The sequence below is a fragment of the Elephas maximus genome, chromosome 23 (genome assembly GCF_024166365.1).
Source record: "Elephas maximus indicus isolate mEleMax1 chromosome 23, mEleMax1 primary haplotype, whole genome shotgun sequence".
Taxonomy (NCBI): domain Eukaryota; kingdom Metazoa; phylum Chordata; class Mammalia; order Proboscidea; family Elephantidae; genus Elephas; species Elephas maximus.
This window is the reverse complement of record NC_064841.1, coordinates 20,569,771-20,590,416: the sequence shown is the minus strand read 5'-3', so window position 1 is coordinate 20,590,416 and position 20,646 is coordinate 20,569,771. Positions and strand designations below refer to the sequence as shown.

At 40.0% G+C, this 20,646-nt stretch overlaps 1 protein-coding gene across 1 annotated transcript in view; it reads left to right on the top strand.

Moving 5' to 3' along the window:
• Positions 1-2,820: 2,820 nt before the first annotated feature.
• The window catches only part of PIK3CA (phosphatidylinositol-4,5-bisphosphate 3-kinase catalytic subunit alpha), a 99,563-nt gene continuing 81,737 nt past the window's right edge, over positions 2,821-20,646 (top strand). The window contains exon 1 of the mRNA XM_049867385.1: positions 2,821-3,123. The gene's annotated coding sequence lies outside the window, so the exon portion shown is untranslated. The remainder of the gene's footprint in view (positions 3,124-20,646) is intronic.

The window sequence follows — 20,646 nt, the reverse complement described above, 5'->3', positions numbered from 1 at the left end:
CGCAGGGAAAGATATACCTCACATGAATACCACCAAGGAACAGAGGGACAGAAGCTGAAAAGAGCCAAGGACCCTCCCCCAGAGCTGACAGAGAAAGCCTTCCTCTAGAGCTGGCACTCTGAATTTGGACTTCTAGCCTCAGCATCTGTAAGAAAATTAATTTGTTAAAGCCATCCACTGATGCTATTTTGTTATAGCATCAAGCATGGGTAATACCTTCCTAAAAATACTTAACTCATAATTCTCCAACTTCAGTAGCATATCAAACATATGCTTACTTTATTAGCTTGTTGAGTTTTCACTGTTTGACTCAGCAATTTTATACATCTAGAGTATATTGCTACGTGATGCTGCTTCCAAATGACTTCAAGGCTTAGTAGTGACTTAAGCGCTATTTAGGTATGTTTTGGTGTACAATGCACATTTGCATATCAGTTATCTTTATTTCCAAGGAATATAAATCCAAAAGGCAAGTAACTGTCATCATAATTCAAATGCGTTAGAATGGAACAACAGTTTCTTCTTGGGCATTTCACCTCCTGACGTTAGAAAATTTCAGAAGCAAACGCTGAATTCTGAAGTTTGCTATATTTTGTTTGATTAACAATCTGAAAATTACTATTTCTACTTTCCCTTTAAGATATTCTTCTTTCAGCCAGAGGTCCTTGGACAATGAGTTTTGTCATGTAGATATCTAACATACTATAAATGCTAATATTGCGAACACCTTTGAAAGTAAGGTAAGATACATAATAGACCAATGATCACAAAATATACCAAATATTTCAACTCTGAGTTGGGCAGTAAATGCTACTCCTGTACCAGTGAATAGTGTCACAAAAAATCATGTACGGTATTTTTTGCTATGGTGCATGATTTCTTAAAGGCAGATTATCACACTAAAAAAATCATGTAATTAGTATTTTCCTGTTAAAAAGTATTTTTTAAAAGAGAAACATTTCTAGCATATTTTTCCCCCCAAGGGCTACCTATTAATATCTCATGAACCTCCTCTGTGCCAGAATAGAGAGTTTGGGAAATGCTGTCTTAAGGTTGATGTTTGACTACCAATTCAATGCTTTCTTTGTTTTTTTAATTGACTACACTGGAATGGAGTCCTTGGGTGGCTCAAATGTTAAGTGCTGGACTACTAGCTGAAATGGGTTCAAACTCACCCAGAGGCACCTTGGAAGACAGGCCTGGCGAAGGTCACAGCCCTGAAAACCCTATGGACTAGTTCTACTGCGCACACATGGGGCCACCATAAGTCAGAATGACTCCGCAGCAATTAACAAGTCTGGAGTAGTACAGTATTCTGAAACTGCTGAAAACATTGGTTCATGAAAAATATTTAGAAACACAGACTCCTGAAATGTGAAATGACAACCAGAGTTTAAAAGAAGCAAGCACAGGAAACATAGAAACACAGTAAAATGAAACCATGACCCCACATAAATCCAAAACCAAACTCACTGCCATCAAGTCAATTCTGACTCAAAGTGACCCTACAGCCCCACAGGGTTCCCAAGAAGCAGCTGGTGGATTCGAACTGCCGTCCTTTTGGTTAACAGCCGAAGCTCTTAACCACTATCCACCAGGGTTTCCAGGATCACATAGAGGAATGGATTTCATTTACCATTTGGTATGGACATGTGGTGTTCGGGAAAGACTGGTTATTGGTGAGGTTTTTTGCTCTGGATGACAAGTTGGACTGTAACATCTATAAGGGTGATCCACTTCCAAGTCCTCTATTCCTAAAAAATTCAAGGGGGAATGGCTGCTGGACGACTTGCATCTCAGACTTCTACTTACCACTGGTACTACGCCTTTCCAATACAATAAAAGACCACTAGGGGGGCTGGACGCAGAGTACCAGACCCTTATCAGTAGTAATCTCAAACGGCAAGAGATCCTATTACTACTCTCAAGCAAAAAGAGACTTCTGTGGTACATAGAGCCAAGGCACAACCTCGAATCTAATCTACAGTTAACATGGCTTTTGTGATGTCTCCATGAGCCCTTCGCGAAAAAAGCTCGTCTTTGAATAGTCAGGACTGAATCCTAGAAGCTGATCCACACCAGGAAAAAAAAAAAAAAAGGCATAGCAAAAGGTCTCGACTAAGTGAGTCAAAGGATTGCAAAGGGCTCTGACAGCGTATTCCGTTTTCGTCATATGGTACACCTTAAACTATACTGGCAGAAGGACGCACAGAAACGCTTTGTAAAAGCCTTTCTTTCTAGAATCCATAACCACTTCTGGTTAGCCACTGACAGCGGCGGTGAGCCACCGCGTCCGGGTCTCTCGCCCCTCAGCGAATCTCATTTCCTCTACCCACGTAAAGAAATGAACTCACTTGTTCCCAGTACGCCTTTCTAGATCTCTACCCTAGCTCGCCTTCTGTACGTAAAAACAAATATACGACACATACGTCGGCCTAAGATGACACAACATCCTCACTACTGCATTAAGACGGAGTATTAACCCGACGCGCCAGAAAGTGAGCTACACCACCCCCCCAACTTCGGGCGGAAAAAAAGGCGCATGCCCACTGGCACACTGTTGCCGGCTCTGCCCATTGCCCACTCCCCGTCTCCGAAATTTCACTTCCGCTCCGCACATCTACTTCCGGGGCGTTTGTAAGCTCGTCCCCTCTTCAGCTCCTACTCTCTTCTGCCCGAGGAGGGGGGGAGCCGAGGGGGTGGGGAAGAGTTCGTTGTTTGTTTACACGATGTGAGCGGAAAAAGAGACCAATAAAGTTTATTCTGGAAACAAAAGGAAAAAAAAAACAGGGGCTACAGAGAAAGAGACGGGGGCGGGGGCGTGTGGCGGGGCCAGCGAGGAGAGGGAGCAAGAAGGGGAAAGCGGCAGTGCCGGTGCCGCCGCTGCGGCCGCTGAGGTGTTGGGCTGCTGCTGCCGCGGCCGCTGGGTCTGGGGCCGCCGGCAAGGCAGGGCTCGGGCCCGGCCGGGCAGCTCCGGAGCGGCGGGGGAGAGGGCCCGGGAGGCGGGGGCCGTGCCGCCAGCTCTGCTCTCCCTCAGCGCCGCCGCCGTCGCCGCCGCCGCCGCCGCCCGCGGGGCTGGGACCCAATGCGGTTAGAGCCGCGGAGCCTGGAGGAGCCCCGAGCGTGAGTAGAGAGCGGAAGGGCCGGGAGCGGGCGCGGTGGAGATGGGGACGGGGTGGGTGCCGGGACTCCCGGGAGCGCCAGCCGTTCGGGGCGGGGGCCGCCAGTCGGCCGGCCGGTCGGTGGTCTCTCCCAGCGTCAGCCCGCGCGGGAGTTCACCGCTATCTCTGCGCTGTCTCGGCCGCCTGCCGCTGACCTCTCCCAGATGCAGGGGCGAAGGCTCGCCTCTCCCTCTCGGGTCTCCCTCTGCCTGCCGCCTTGTTCCTCGCTTCCTTCCTCTCCTCCCATTTTTGGGGATGGGGCGGCCAGAGGCTGAGGAAGTGCTCCCGGGGCCTCCGCCCCTGGCCCGGCCGCCACGGCTGGGTCCCCTGCACCCCGCACGCCCACCCGGCTGGGCGCGGCGAGCACCGCGGCGTGAGGAGCCCGGGCGCGGAGCGGCGAGCTGTTTCTGCGGGGCTGTCACGCCCGAGGGCTTCGGCCCCGCCAGCCCGGCGGCCCCGCGTTTGCCTCGTCCTGGGTTTAAATCGCCCGGCTCCCCCACCCACAGCTCCCCTCCCACCCTTCCTCTCCAGCTTGTTTTTTCCTTTGAACCGAGACAGTCAAACCTATTGGATCTTTCATTCATAGACCTGAGACATTGTCTCATGTGACTGGTGTCTTTACTAAGTCTATTATGTGATGCCTGTTTAATAGCTCCTAAGTGGCTCGGAAAGGTAGGGTGAGCGCCCAGGACTGGGCTATGTAAACACCAGACGTTCAGCCAACGTGTTTTGACCGCGGCTTGAGGGATTTATTTTATCACTAAAGGAATAGTGATAATGGTGGCTAACCCTGTTACCAGACTAGGAAATCGAAAGCTGTTTTCTTAGATGACAGTAATTGGGGAGCTGTTTACAGACATAAAGGGCAAGGGAAGTGCGACAAGAGGGGGCTTGTAGAAAACAGCCTGCGTATTCTTCAGTGAATTAGAGTTGTGATTTCGTCTTAGTGAAGCTTCCTCATTCCAGCACTGCGCCTTTGTGCAGATGCAGAATATGGGTTTGCAGGACGATGTTTTGAACCGTAGTTTGTGAGGTCAGGGAGAACCCCTAGAAAACTTAGGTGTTCCGGGTACCTCAAGCCGGGTGATTTCTCCTGCCACTCTTGAACCATTGAGAACAAAATTGGTTGCATGTTTTCCGGCTTAGAAATTAGACTTTGGATATTTGCTTACATTGCACTGTACAAAATTTGTTTATGTACTGAATCACGTGTTATACGAAAAAACCTGGAAATTACTTGTTACTGTATTGCTCATTTAATTAGGATATATCAAAACGCTTTGTTTTTTCTTAGTGGGCCCTTGAAACAACTACAGTCTAAGAATTTGTTGCCATGTCTGCGTATTCAAGGTTTGAGATTTTTTTAACTGAAAAATTGAATTCTGGTTGAAATCAAAATAGATCTCTATCTAAACATTGCAGGTTCTGGGAAATTTTGATTATCAGATGAACAGTTCTGCAGTGTCATCAGCCAAAATTATCGGAAGAAGCCCCAGTGGTTTGGTTTTTGTGTTTTAAGTTTTCTCATCTTTAGGTTTTGGGATAAAAGTAACTAAAATTCCGTCCCTAACTTAACTTTTCTTAGAAGTTTCTTGGGCTTTTCTTTTCATTGTAAAATAGAATGCTTTCCTAGTAAAATCACAAAATAAGTGATTGAAAGAAATGATAGTACTAGCATGGTAGGGGAAATAGCAATAAAGTAAATGAACATAAATTTAGTAATGTTTTATTCTTAATTGTAAGTATAAAGTTTGCAAGGTGTTCCTATTGGTTTTAGTTGAAGAATTAAAAATAAATCACGTATAAATGCAGAAGTGTTTTTATATATCTGAAGTTTTTAAAAAATTTAAGTAAATTGTGTCTGGCATTAGAGATGTCACTAAATACAAATACTATACTTAAGCTGAAAAATTGCTGCGTACAAGTGAATATTCTCATAGGCTAGATCTAGGTAAAAAAAAGGGAGACCATAAAGAGCAGGGACTTTGCCTGGCTCTGTGCATGGTACGGTCCTGGAGGCAAAGCTTCCTTCCTGTCAGGATAAGATCCTCTCCATCCCTTATAAGTATTCCCTAAAAAAAAAAAAAAAGAATCTTATGAATAAAATATTTACAACTTCTTTTCTAAAACAGTTTATTTTGTGTGTAGCTTATTCCTTTTTAGTACCCTTTGCTGAATAAAGGTTTTTAAATGGCAGTTATCATTTAAAGGGCATTTGCTCTGTTGATCTGTTTATTTGAAAAGAGCTAATTTAATCCCATTTGAACTCTTTAACAACTAGAATAGCATTAAAAGAATCAGTTATTTTTATATTTTGGATTTCAAGGGCGAGGGATTCTTTAAATGAAATGTGTTTCTTAAGCATCATAAAAGATTTCATCTCTAGGGAGAATGTTTGTAATCTTAAAAATTGGACAATTTTAGAAGCATAAGGGTCTTGGGATGTCATAAACCAAAAAAACCAAACCCATTGCTGTCGAGTTGCTTCTGACTTATAGTGACCCTATAGGACAGAGTAGAACTGCCCTATAGAGTTTCCAAGGAGCAGCTGGTGGATTCAAACTGCCGACCATTTGGTTAGCAGCCATAACACTTAACCACTACGCCACTAGGGTTTCCTGGCATGTCATAGTTTATATCTTATTGGCACAGGTATCAGGTTGCTTTTTTAAAGTAGTATTTGCCTTGAGCTACATAACAATTCTGTAGATAGGACAGTATTACTATTCCTGAGAAAGGAAATACCACTTGGAAATTACTATATAATGCTCCCAGAATTTTAAGGTTTGGTGAACAGAGTTTTCACAGTAATCCCTGGGTCTTCTTTTAACATGGTCAAGTTTGATTTTACTTATTTTTAAGAGTTGGTATAAGGTCATCAATTAGACTGTCCTTTCTCCCATATTCTGTAATGCATATGTATTAATAGCCTGTCACTTGCTATCCTGTCACGGTTCAAACTTCCAGGCATAATCATTTCCCAGGCAGGTTGAGGAACACCTGAGTGTTTGGCAGTGCCATAGGAAATACTGGAAACCCTGGTGGTGTAGTAGTTAAGAGCTACAGCTGCTAACCAAAATGTCAGCAGTTTGAATCCACCAGGCGCTCCTTGGAAACCCTATGGGGCAGTTCTGCTCTGTCCTGTAGGGTCGCCATGAGGCAGAATCAACTCGTGGGCAATGGGTTTGGTTTTTTTTATAGGAAATACCTGGTCAGGACCATTTCCAGAAGGTAGGCACTAAGAGCGTTTTCAATATCAGATTAGCAGACTGAAGTTGTTGATTTTTTTTTGTCTCTATTTGGGAGCCATGTTTCTTCATTTTATATAGTGATTTTAGCCTTTATATACTTGATAATATTAACAATAACCGTACATATAATGTGATAATATTGCCCTGTTGAAGTATTTTGATGGCCAGTCTTATTTTTGTATAGATCAATTTGACTTACCTGGGTTTCCCCTGAGGTTTTTATGAAACGTGAATTTTATAGATGACTTTTTAGAAAGAATACTGTAATAAAAATTAAAAATCGTACATAGGAGAAACTGAAGTGTTAGGAGGCAAGAAAACATGAGGCAACACACAGTGAACTCTGAGCATGTAGCTTGAAGGCTTGAGATTTCTGTCATCCAGAAAGGTTGTTCAGTAACTATGTAATTTGAGTTTTATTTTCTCAAGCCATTAGGTTTATACTGGTAATGTTTGATAGCTATATACCTTGTTGTTGTTGTTTTTGTTAGGTACCATCTAGTTAATTCCAACTCGTAGTGACCCTATGCGCAACAGAACAAAACACTGCCCAGTCCTTCACCATCCTCACAATTGTTGCTGTGCTTTTGCCAATTGTTGCAGCCATTGTGTCAATCCATCTCATTGAGGGTCTCTTTTTCGCTGACCCTCTACTTTACCAAGCATGATGTCCTTCTCCGGTGACTGATCCATCCTGATAACATGTGAGACGTAGTCTTGCCATTCTTGCTTTTAAAAGCATTCTGGTTGTACTTCTTCCAAGACAGATTTGTTCGTTCTTTTGGCCATCCGTGGTATATTCAGTATTCCTCACCAACACCACAATTCAAAGGTGTCGAGTCTTCTTTGGTCTTCTTATTCATTGTACAGCTTTCACATGCATATGAGGTGATTGAAAGCACCATGGCTTGATCAGGGACACCTTAGTCCTCAAGATGTCATCTTTGCTTTTCAACACTTTAAAGAGGTCTTTTGCAGCTGATTTGCCTAATGCAGTGCGTCTTCTGATTTCTTGCCTGCTGCTTCCATGGGTGTTGATTGTGGATCCAAGTAAAACGAATGTATCTTATTCACATTTAATCTTTTTTGTGAATTATATGAATCAGTTGATCCTCTTTAAGGAATTTTTAGGTATTTCTCTTCCTCCCCACCTATACAGTTTAGGGAGTTTAAAGCAAGTTCTTAGATTAAAAAAAAAAGAAAAACTGTAAGTTTGTAATTAAAGCGGTGGCTTAGAGCTATGTTTTGCTTCAAGTTTAATATTTCTTAAAGTGAACTGTTTTTAGTATGAATTTTTTGAGCTCTGGTCTAGATGCCTAAGGGACTAAATTTCAATCCAGAATTGCTGCTATGTATATGTAGGAGGGAGGAGACAGATTATATCACATCTTTGGTTCTTTTTATGCGTTGATATAACAGGAATTATAATATGTTGCTTACCAAGTGTTATAGATTGAATTGTGTCCCCCAAAAATGTCTGTCACCTTGGCTAGGCTATGATTCTCAGTGTTGTGTGAACTATTCACCATTTTGTCATCTTATGTGATTTTCCTGTGTGTTGTAACCCCTATCTCTATGATGTGGTGGGATGGGATTAGCAGTAGTTACGTTAATAAGAGAGAACTCAATGTATAGGATTAGGCTGTGTTTTGAGCCAATCTCTTTTGAGATATAAAAGAGACAAGTGAGCAGAGAGACATGGGGACCTCATACCACCAAGAAACCAGCACCAGGAGCAGACGTGTCCTTTGGACCCAGGGTTCCTGTGCGGAGAAGCTCCTAGACCAAGGGAAGATTGATGACAAAAATTTTCCTCCAGAGCCACAGAGAGACCAAGCCTTGCCCTGGAGCTGGCACTCTGAATTCGGACTTGTAGCTTCCTAGACTGTGAAGGAATAAATTTCTCTTTGTTAAAGCCATCTGCTTTTCTGTTATAGCAGCACTAGACAACCAAGACAGAATTTGCTACAGAGAGTAGGGTGTTGCTCTAACAGATGCCTAAAAAGTGGAAGCAATTGCTTTGAAGAGACTGTTGGTGGAATTATGGATATCAAAGGCAATTCTGGTGAGGACTCGGAAGGATATGAGGAGAGTTGTTACACCGTAGGCAGCACAGATGGTGAGAGGCAGCAGAGAACCGGCAGCAGCAGAACCAGGAGACCAGTGCAAGACAGCGCTGGAGTTGACCCACAGAGCAAGAGAGCTAAGTGCCTCCTGGACGAAATTTACTGGCGGAGTGGGGTGCCTCCAAGCACTTAATGGTGGAGCTACAGAGCTTTGGAACACTTGCCCCAGCAGGGCAGACACCGGCCAATGGGCCGAGAAGTAAGGAACCAGGAGCAGAAGCTGAAGAGACAAGAACAAAGGAAACAGAACTGCCTCAGTCTCAAAGGGTGTGGCCACAACCTCTGACGTCTCAGAGGGTGCAGTTGCCACTCCTCCAAAATCCAAGGGAGCAGAGTTGCTGTTCCAGTGGGCTTGAAAGATGGAGCTGAAGCCCAGGGCCGAGGGACTTCCCCCTAGAATCTGGAGAGTGTGGCCAACACCCAGAGTCCGGAGGGCAGGGCCATTGTGTAAATGGTCTCAGAGAACAGAGAATTATTTTCAAGCCTTGCGGGCTAATGTAATATGTTCTGCTAAATTGTTTGGTGTCTGCTATACCTTCTTTACCTCAAATTTCTCCCTTTTTTAATGGAAATGTCTAGCTTGTGCCTGTTCTACCATTGTACTTTGGAAGCAGATAACTTTTATTCTGAATTTCACAAATGAAGAGAAATTTTTGGATTTTGGACTCGGAGTTGATTTAAGACGTTTGCTATGATATAATGGGGTGAATGTGTTTTACATATGGCAAGGACATGAATTTTGGGGGACCAAAGGGTGAAGTGTGTCCCCAAAAAGTGTCTGTCAGCTTGACTGGGCTGTGATTCCCAGTGTTGTATGAATTATCCACCATTTTGTCATCTGACGTGATTTTCCTGTATGTTGTAAATCTTATCGCTATGATGTGATGGGATAGGATTAGCAGCAGTTATGTTAATGAGACAGGATTCAATCTACAGGATTAGATTGTGTCGAGCCAGTTTCTTTTGAGATATAAAAGAGAGAAGCAAGCAGAGAAACACAGGGACCTCATACTGCCAAGAAAGTGGCGCCAAGAGCAGCGTGTGTCCTTTGGACCCAGGGTTCCTGTGTGGAGAAGCTCCTAGACCAAGGGAAGATTGATGACAAGGATTTTCCTCTAGAGCCAACAGAGAGAGCAAGCCTTCCCCTGGAGATGACACCCTGAATTCAGACTTCTAGCCTCTTAGGCTGTGAGGGAATAAATTTAAAGCCATCTGCTTGTGGTATTTCTGTCATATAAGCACTAGATAACCAAGACACTAAGTAACTCGTGTAATTGATGAGATAGTTCAGGTGACCCCAGATTGCATAAAACAGCTTTGCAAAAAATGTATACCCAACCCAGTGCCGTCCAGTCGATTCTAAAAAATGTATACAGTAATTATTATTTTACATTTATATTTAATACAAGGATAATATGTTTCATATTTGGCCTGACAATTAAATACTCATTTCTTTTGTATTATTAGTTTGAAAACTTACCTAAATGGTACTCATAAGAGTTTAAGTTTTAGTAACTTCTAGCATATAATTGCAATTGTTGCATAGCAGAGTCTTTGTATCAGGGCCAACATTGCCATTTGAAATAACATGGGATAAAAAACTAAATAAAATCAGCAAGAATCCTTACAGACCATACTTGTCAGGTGCACCTCAGATTTTAAGTGTTTGTGTAGTGGAAGCCAAGGAAGTCAGCGTTGTGATGTGACGGAGCTGCACTAGGATGGAATCGTTCTGTTTTGATCATAGCCCTCTTGCCTAGTAAACCTCAGTGGAGAGATGCAACTTCTAAATATAAAGTACTGCATAAATATAAGGCAATATTATGAATTTGAAGCATAGTTTTTTGAACAGGAAGAGACCACATTTATGTTCCTTCTTGTATCCTCAGCTAGGTAAATTGCTGTGTGCCAGTCTAATTAGTTGATCATTTATTGAGTATAGGTCTAAGGTATATAATAACATTTTTCTGTAAGTTTGTTAACTAGTTGCATATTTCTATTAATATTTAAAGACATTTTCAACAAAGAGTGATAGATTAAGTAGACCTGTGTGCTATGATGAAAAGAACATTTGCTCAAAAATATAAAATCTGGATTTACATTCAAATATTAACTAGCTGTTTGACCTTACATCAATTACTTTACCTTTAAGAGTTTGTTCATCTGGAAAATTTCTAAGGTTTCTTAAAAATTCCAAAATTCTATGAGATCCCTAGCATTTTAAAGTCTATTTCTGATTTTAGGAAAGTAAGTAAGACATTCCCTAGAGGGAGGACAGTTTGTTGTATTTCAGTCCTTCTGATGTATCTACTGCCAAAGGTTTCAGAAGCTAAAATCATTTCATCTGCCTATCTGTAAATTTACACTATTTGAAGGCCCTTGTGTGAAATTCTGTGGCAGAGAAAAGCTGACATTGGAAAAGAAGGGAGTGAAAAGATTTTTTTTTTTCTTTCTGAAATTATCAGTGAACGGTACTGAGAGTCAACTGCATTACAGGCGTGGCCATTTTGGTTTCAGGCACTGGGAGCAGTGAAGAGACTGGCAGGCATTGAGAGTAGATCGTCCATTATAAGCCAGTTGCCAGAGTTGTGAAGGCCAGCAGATCTGTCACCACACCCTTAATAGCCACTAGCTACACGTTAAACTTCTAGGAAAGTATGTTCCATAATTTCCCTTGGTAACCCATTCCACTAGATGGTTTTCAGAAAATGTGTGCTAATCTTAGAAACATAATAAGCCTCTTTTCCAGTTCTGTCCTTAGTTGTGCAAACAGATATATGGAAAGATGACAAAAATCATTGTTCCTAACCAGGAAATAGTGATATTTATGCTATTGATTTGTTGTTTCTATTAATGTTGAAATTTTTCACCATCAACCTTTGAATAGTTTTTAACCAGCAAGCTGCTTCAGTAATGAGATACTATTCAGAGTTATTCTGAGTATGTACTCATTTTTCAACAAGCTAAGCAGATTTCTGTGGCTTATTTTTCTTTGAGAGAGCACTTTTTTTCCAAGTATTTTTCGTGATGGACTTACTGCAGGTTTAGACCTGAGAGTACTATTGCGTTTTAAAACAACCGATTGCTTTTAGCCTAAAATTGAATGAATTGTATCTTTTTCCTTAGGTGGTTACCTTCTTCGCACATTAAAAAAAAAAAAAAGTTTTTTTGCTAAATCAGCTACTGTTCTGTGACTGTAGTTTTATGGAGCACGTCTTCAATTGTGAAGCAGCGTTAATGGGAACAGTTGTGGGGAAAAAGGTGGACATTAGGCGCTACTATAAACTCCAATGTGAAATCAAACCGTGCTTGGACAGCTGGGACAGGAAAGAAGTGTGTTTTTAAATTATCACTTTTATACTTATAAACATTAGTAGTAACAGCATTTTAAAAATTATTGTCCATGTGAAAATATTTCCTTAAAATCTGGCTACTGTTGTTATTTGAAGTTGTGATCCTGGTAGACAGCCTCTTGAAGTATATATGAAAGTGATAGTTGTGTTCCTTTTCACTGACTATACCAATTATAACAGTTGAACATAACTTTTTTAAAGCAGTTGCTATATGTGTTTTGATAATTACAATGGTGGTAAAACTAAAAGCAATTTCAAGTATTAGTAATTTCATAGTGAAACTGGTTGGTTTTTTTCTTCACTAGAAATAATCACTTGGCTTAAAGCTTTCAACTCTCTTAGTGATATTGTGAGACTCCAGATTTCCTCAAAATCACTTTGAGTAACTTTGACTATATCTGTGCAATTAGAGCCAGCCCTTTCTTTTTACAGCTATGGGATGTTCACAGACACTACCAATGTACAGTGAAATGTATCTGCTCACGTACAGCTACTAAATCACAGTTAAAAGTATTTGCTATGTGTGTGTATATAAATATCAGACATTAATTAATACATTTCTTCTGATTTTTTTTTCCCCAAACAACATTGGGGCAAGTAATCTGACAAGCGGATAAAATATTTGAAGGCAGGATAGTCGTAAAACATCCACAAAATATGGTCAGTGTACTTAAACCCAGGACCCAGTAGCCATCTTTAATTTTCCTGTCCTCTTAAATACATGCAATGCTTAAGAACGTGTGCTCTGGAGACAAACTTTCAGGATTACTAGTTTTGTAACCTTGGGCAAATTATTTAACCTGTCTGGGTTAAATATTCTCTGGGTAATGCAGATTTCCTCATTTGTAAAGGGGGGGATAATATTACCTATGTCATAGTGTGGTTATGAGGAGTAAGTAATACATTAAAACACTTAGAACAGTGCTTAGGACATAGTAAGCCCTCAAGAAATATCTGTGAGCTCCTTGAGAACAAGAACCATGTCATGTTCTATCTATTCTGAGAATTTACTAATGGATCTAATTAATCTCTGGCCAGTGAGCAGTAAGATTGCATTCTAACAAGCTTATAGTAGTTTTCAGTTCTTTACGTTGCTGCTTGCCTTTTGTTCTGTTCAGCTTTTTAAGCTTCCTTCTAGCTCTAGGAATCTGTATTTGATTTGGTGTCTAGTCCTTAGAGAAGTTAGTATATGGAGATTTAGTTTAATAGGAATGAGGGATTAATGGACAGACAGAAGGTATATTTTCAGGTATAGCCTGAGCTTCCTGGAAACTCTGATGGCATGGTGGTTAAGAGTTATGGCTGCTAACTAAAAAAGGTCAGCAGTTCAAACCCACTGGTCACTACTTTGGAAACCATATGGGGCAGCTCTACCCTGTCCTGTAGGGTTGCTATGAGTCGGAATCAATGTGATGACAGCGGGTTCCTGTGGATTGATTTTCCCTGTCCATCCTGGAATCTTAGAATCCCTAGCAGGTGTTTTCAGAGCACTCTGCCAGCGAAGCAGTATTTGTTTTGTGCCACAAGGTAGTTCCTTTCCTTGTCTTTCTTCATACAGTAAAGACAGTAGTTGTGTCATACAAAGCTTTTATAGAATTCTCATGTCATGTTTGTATCTCACTTGCCTATTCTTGTATCTCACTTCATGATTCTACCTGCTATGTAGTCCTTATTGAAATGGTATTTAATTCCTGTCTGTCATTCTGTTTGTAACACAGGTTATACTGACTCAACATTGTATAAACCTTACAAGTCATTTATGTGAAAATTAGGAAAATAACCATGTGTGTTGGTTATTTTCATCAGTTCAATCCTTAAGTCTTTGCCTTTAATCGCTAAGATGAGCCACCAGGCCCCATTGATACGAGTTTCTGTGGTGACGTTATCTGCCTGTTTTCAGTACTGTTGTTAGTACCTCGTATAAAGTAAATGTATATAAGTTTATTTTCTTATCTCTTTTTAGCAGTTTTGGCTAGAATGCTCTTGATAGACACACAAGGTAGCTTGTTCTTCTCAAATTAATGATCTATATCTCATAAACCACGTTAATAATAATACCTACACACTTTTTTAATATTGTTATTAATTTTAGGGAGATTGTTCCAAAAGGTATCTGTACTTTTTGGCATAATTGTTGAAATTATTTTTATTTTTACTTGCTTTTAAAAAATGATTTCTATTAAGCATACTTCCAGACTTTTTTTATGCATGCAGAACTGCATAGAATTAAGCCAATTTATTTATTGGAGTAGTATGCACAATGAAAAAATAACACGACATTAGAGTGTCCTAGTACTGACCAAGAGTTTGTTGCTATACTAAGTAGTTATGACTTACCCCAGCATTTAAGTTAAGAATTAACTGTTTCAAAAGAGCTTCACAAAGAATTATAGCTGACAAACTATGGGAGAAAGTTTCCTTGGTTTTCTGAATGTACACAGTAGTATGCATATTTTGAGCTGCGTCAAACCAAACTTTAATATTATAACTCTGGGGAAGGGAAGAAGGGACTGTTACGTATTGTGTGCCTACTATGTACTGAGCCCTGGTGGTGCAGTTGTTAAGAACTTGGCTGCTAACCAAAAGGTTGGAAGTTTGAATTTACCAGCTACTCCTCAGAAACCCTAGGGGGCAGTTCTGTTCTGTCCTGTAGGGTCGCTATGAGTCAGAATCGACTAGATGGCAATGGTTTTTTTTTGTTGTTGTTGTTTACTGTATGCTAGTGGAGCCCTGGTGGCACAGTGGTTAAGAGCTTGGCTACTAACTGAAAAGCCAGCAGTTCAAATCCACCCGCCACTCCTTGGAAACCGTATGTGGCAGTTCTATGCTGTCCTATAGGGTCACTGTGAGTTGGAATCAACTCGATAGCAATGGGTTTTTTTGTTTGTTTGTTTGTTTGTTTATATACTAGTATTTTGACTAACATGTGAATATGATGGATTTTTTATGTTATTTCTCTTAACCACCGCAGCACCATAGTATATACGTAGTCTCTCCATTTCACAGATTGGGAAGCTGAAATCCCACATCCAATCTGTTCTGTAAATCTCATCACTTTTAAATTACATAAATTCATCTATATGTACTCAGCCAAAAGTCAAAATATAACAAAGATAATAATTTAAATATTGCAGTCATAGCCCACTTACTGAGTTTTGCTTCAAAGTAGACATGAGCTGAAAGATAAGAATTAGCTCTCTCCTGTACTGGTCACGGGCCAGCTAAGAGTATCTCACTGTGTTTGGTATGATTTTAGTGTTCAAACTTGTAATGTTCATACAACATGGCCTCTAATAGCAAGCCTCTGGTGCTCAACCAAAGAAATAGCTATTTGTTCTAGAAGAAATCAGACTCACTGAGCAAATGTATTTGTCTCTAAAAAAAAAAATTTTTTTTTAAGGTGGCCTGAAAATCTTGTTATCTCCAATACACATACACACACATATAAACCCACACACTTTTAAATACTATATGCATTTTGTATATTGCATATGTAATTTTACTATATACATTGTATCTTTATACAAAACATTTCTATACAAGGTAATATAGAGAAACCATATACGTTGTACTTTATGGGGGATTTAAGAGATATGTCAAGGAAAATGTTGACTCTGTACTTCACAGATTGTGTTGGCATCATTCACCATACTATACCCGGGATCTAGCACATTGCTAAAGCACAATGTTTATTGAATTAAACAAACAAACAGAAAAGTATAATCACTTGGTTACTTACTTTTTAAAGGTATAAATATACATATGGTGACCATATTTTCCCAACCCAGGTTTTTTAAAATAATATTTGATTGTGTTTTTGGTAAACGTTTCCAGCAAATTAGGTTGCCCTTTGAAAATTTTCACATGAATTGGTTGATGACATTAGTTACGTTTTTCACATTGTGTCCACATTCACGTTAATTGTGTCCTGGTTGTTCCATTTCCAGTACTCTAGTTTCCTTGCCCCCATACTTTCTCATCTTTGCTTTGGATTAAATGTTGACCTTTTGGGCTCCTACAGGTGTTTTTTTAGTACAGTACCAACCTAACAAGCAATATCCTTTATTTTGTGTGTCAGTTTGTTTTTTTTTTTTTTTAAAAGGAGATTACTTTTGGTTAAAGGTTTAAAGGCTATCTCAGGGCTATAATCTCAAGGAGCCCCCTGCCAGCCCAAAACCTTTGAATAATCTGTTTCATTCCCCAAATGGATTATATTTGAGTCATGTTAGAACAATATGGAAATAGAGAACTAGAAAATACAGCTGCCTCTCAACATCTGGCCCTGTGGTCACTGAACTTACCATTGTTTATTCTCCTTTCTCCTATCTCTTCATTTGTATGTATCTGTGGATTTGCTAAAGGGTACTCAACCATACTGGGCAGAATTTCTTTTATGAAAACACTGGGTAGGTTTCTGCTGACCCTTACAGAAATGGAAAGGCTAGAAGATAGAAAATGTAAATAAGGTGACAGATCTACGTGTTACTCTCACTTCCTTATGTAATATTTATTCCCTACTTAGAAATACCCAATTTATGAATGTCTTACCTGTATGGGGAAGAAGTACTTCCTCTAGAGCTTTGTAAAGAGAACAGTGTTCTCTGGGCTGCCATGTGCCATTCTTGCCATGATGGCCAGCATACATCGTGACTCCCAGGTTAAAAAGCATAATCTTTCTTACATTAGGGGAAAGAGATGGCTTGGTGCAGTGGAAAGATGACATTAGTTTGTAATTCTAGGTCAGGACCAGAATAGCCAGAAATGAGCTCGTGCAAACAAACTTTAAGAATGTAGACTCAAATAAAGTAGCAACAACTCTAAATAAAATAGTAACAAAAATAATTCAACAGTAAATCTACTCTCTTTTATGATTAAAGGAAAAAGTTTCTGTCAAGTCGACTGACTTCTTAGCATACCCCTGTGTGTTAGAGTAGAAATGTGCTCCAAAGGGATTTCAGTGGCCGATTTTTCAGAAATAGATTCAGACCTTCCAGGGTGCCTTTGGGTGGACTCAAACCTCCAACCTTCCCATTTGTAGCCAGGCACATTAACCATTTGTACCACCCAAAACCCAAAAAACCCATTGCCGTCGAGTATTCCAACTCATAGTGACCCTATAGGACAAAGTCGAACTACCCCATAGGGTTTCCAAGGCTGTAATCTTTATGGAAGCAGACTGCCACGTCTTTCTCCCGAGAGTGCCTGGTAGGTTTGAACCACCAACCTTTTAGTTAGCAGCCAAGGGCTTAACCACCCACCACCAGGGCTCTCTTCATTTATAACAGTAACAGAAAATATAAAATATGCTAATGAAAAATGTGTAGGTCCATGTGAAGAATCCTGTAAGAAGAAAAAAACTATTGGAATATTTTGGGGTGGGGGGAGGAAATGAGGGTGATGCAAAGTCCACCTATTACAAAGACCAGTTTTTCTCAAGTGAATCTGTAGGTTTAGGATAATTCTGATTTTAAAAATGCATTTGAGAAACTAACAAGGTAACTCTTCATTTTGTCTGAGAGAATAAACAGGTAAAAGTGAGATAACTTGTGAGTGAAAAACCAAGAGCAGTGAGGCAGAGTTAGCTAGCCCTGTAGTGAGCTCTACCAGCTATCAAAACATACTACAAGATCGCAGTGAAAGAGATGCTGGCGTAAGCATTGATAATGAAGTCGGTGAAAGGGAGTAGAGAGCCCAGAGATAAATACTGTGGTGTGTACAAATAGGAGTCTTAAATATGATAAAGGAGTCACCAAAAATCAGAAGAAAAAGGAAGGCTCATTCAGTAAAAGCTGTTGGAAGTGTTAAATATTTGGGGGAAAAAGTAAGTTACTTCGAATCTTTATCTCATATTATCTATCAAAAATAAATTGCAAGTAAATTGTAGAGTTAAGCAAAAAAGGATAAATTATGCTAATTTGATTTTTTAAAGGTATTTATCTGGACAGGAAGATACTTTCCAAACTTTAAAGAATTGGAAGTACTTACAAGGGGAAAGGTCATTATATTTGACTCTTAAAATAGAACTTTGACATTTATTCTGTCTTTTTCTCCTACCTCCCTTCCCCCCGTACAAATGAACAAATTAAAAGATCTGCACACTGGGACTCAAATTTTATAAAAATGCAGCAGACAGACGGTTATCTTTAATTTTTAAGGTATTCTTTCAAATACTTTCAAAAACACCAAGGCTTATGTAGATAAATGAGCAAAGGACTGAGAAGACAGGCCCAAGAAAGACGAAATATAAGCATATGGGAAAGTATTTTTTCCCTGACAGGTAGTAAAAGATGTACAGTTTTAAGATGCAGTGATATAATATTTTTACTTTTCAAGTTAGCAAGATTATTATTTTTTTTTAAATGCTGCTGTTGCTGGTGAAGGTGCCGTGAATAGAATATCCTTACATATTTCTACTGGTAGTCTAAATTGTTTCAACCCTTTTGGAAAGCAAATTGGCAGTTTTTGTGTCTTTAAATTAACATACCTTTTGACCCAGTAATTCTGTTTGCAGCATTATATATAATAAGGAAAATTTAAAACAGCCAGTCCCGGTCTAGTAGGCTGCAAGCCCAAATTCAGGGCATCAGCTCCAGGGAAGGCTTTTTTTTCTCTCTGGGCTCAGGAGGAAGGTCCTAGTCATCAGTCTTACCCTGGTCACGGAGTTTCTCAGGCGTAGGGACCCCTGGTCCAAAATGTGCTCTGCTCCCAGTATTGCTTTCTTGGTGGTATGAGGTCCCCAACTCTATGCTCGCTTCCCTTTCCTTTTATCTCTTGTAAGATAAAAGGTGGCGAAGGCCACACCCCAGGGAAACTCCCCTTAAGTTGGATCAGGGATGAGACCTGGAGCAAGGGTATTACATCCTACCCTAATTCTCCTTAACATAATCTAATCTTGCCTCCTTAACCACAGGCAGAGATTAGGGTTTACAACACACAGGAAAATTACATCAATCACAAGATGAAGGACAACCACACAATACTGAGAATCATGGCCTAACCAAGTTGACAGGTATTTTGGAGGGACACAGTTCAATTCATGACAGTGGCATTTCAGAATATTTTTCATCTCTTTCATGTGATCCTTTTCCGTTCTAATTTAATAGCATCATTACTTGCCTAAATTAGAATTTTTTGTTAACTTTCTCTCTTTCCTCTCTTAACTTGTCAAATCCAGCTGATCACCAAGTTTTGGGTATGAATTCATAGAAATGTCTCGATTTCATTCCCATCTTTTCTCTGTCACTAGTCACCATGTTAGTTTAGTCCTTTCTTCTATCACTGAAGTATTGTAACTAGTCCCTCTACTTCTCTGCCCTCCTCTCTTGCTTTCCACACTGCTGTCAAAATGATCAGACATGTAAATGACTAGCGCAACTTCACGTATGTGCTATAATAAACAGATTCCATGGGAGAGAGCAGGGAGATTAGCACTGCTTCTATGACACTGCTGAAATTGTCACCCTGAAATACAAAGTTGATCTGTGTCACCCCTGCTTAAAGCTTAGTAATTCCTTGTGACCTATTTAGCAGCTTTCAAACTGAGTGTATAAAAATCACCTGGGGAACTTGCTAAAATGCAAATCACCCATACCCCAGAAATTCTAATTCAGTGAACCTGTAAGCATGGGAACCTGCATTTTAACAGGCACTGATTTTCTTCATGCCTTTGATCCAAGGACAAGATTTTGAGGAACGCTGATCTCAGGATAAAGTGCAATCTTATTAACTTGCTATATCTTCACAGTTTGGCACCAGCCCACTTTTCTGTGCCCATTTTCTATGCTTTTCCTCACTGAACACCTTAAAATCTAGCCATTCTGAACTACCCCAAACTCATCTAGGTCTTTCTGGCCTCCTGGACCTGTGCTTTTCCTGTTCTTGCCACTTGGAGTCCCTTTTCCAGTGGCTGCTCCTACCCAATAACTGGTTGACATGGCACACTATCTACGGTTTATTATATATAATCTGCCTAAGGTATTCCTGGGCTCATTTCTTAGGCAGAGTCAGTGTCTCCTTCCTCTGTATTTTCATAACATCTGTTTATTACAACATTCACACACTAAGTTATGCTTACTTATTTACAGATCTCTCTTCCTCACTAGACTATGAGTCTCTTGAGTTTAGGGATGTCATTTTATTTGTCTTATACCACTGACATAAGCCTGGGACATAATAATTGCTTAATTATTGCTGTCAAATTATTAACAATCCAATGAAGAAGGCAAGAAAGGGGTGATTGGTCCCTTTGAGAAATGAGGTCTTAAGAAATTAAGTGTTTGTCTGTAATTACCAAGCTTGTAGGTGACTCTCACTCAAGGTATCTGGTGTCTTTTCTGGTTTTGGCCTTTACAGGAAAGGTAGACTGTAACCCTAAAATTACCCACCTTCCCCCTTTTAAGCATTTTTCTTTCTGCTCACATATTAGTTGTTTTATCATGTTTGGAGGGAATGGTGCTTTAATAAACTTTTGCATTGTATTTACACTTTATATAATAATGCCAGTGCATCCAGGTCAAGAGCTGCTTGCTGATTATTAAGCTGTTTTTCTCTCAGTCAGACCCAACCATCTATACTCTACTTTGGGGTGCTTATTTGTATTCCTGGCAGAACCCATATTATAGCACCTAATAGGATGTCCACAAATACTTGTTTAATTACATTGCACTTAAATTTATGTAGGAAACATTTTATTCTGCAAGAATTAAGACAAAAAGCTATATAAGTATTCCAGTGAGTTTCCAGCATATTTTTTTAA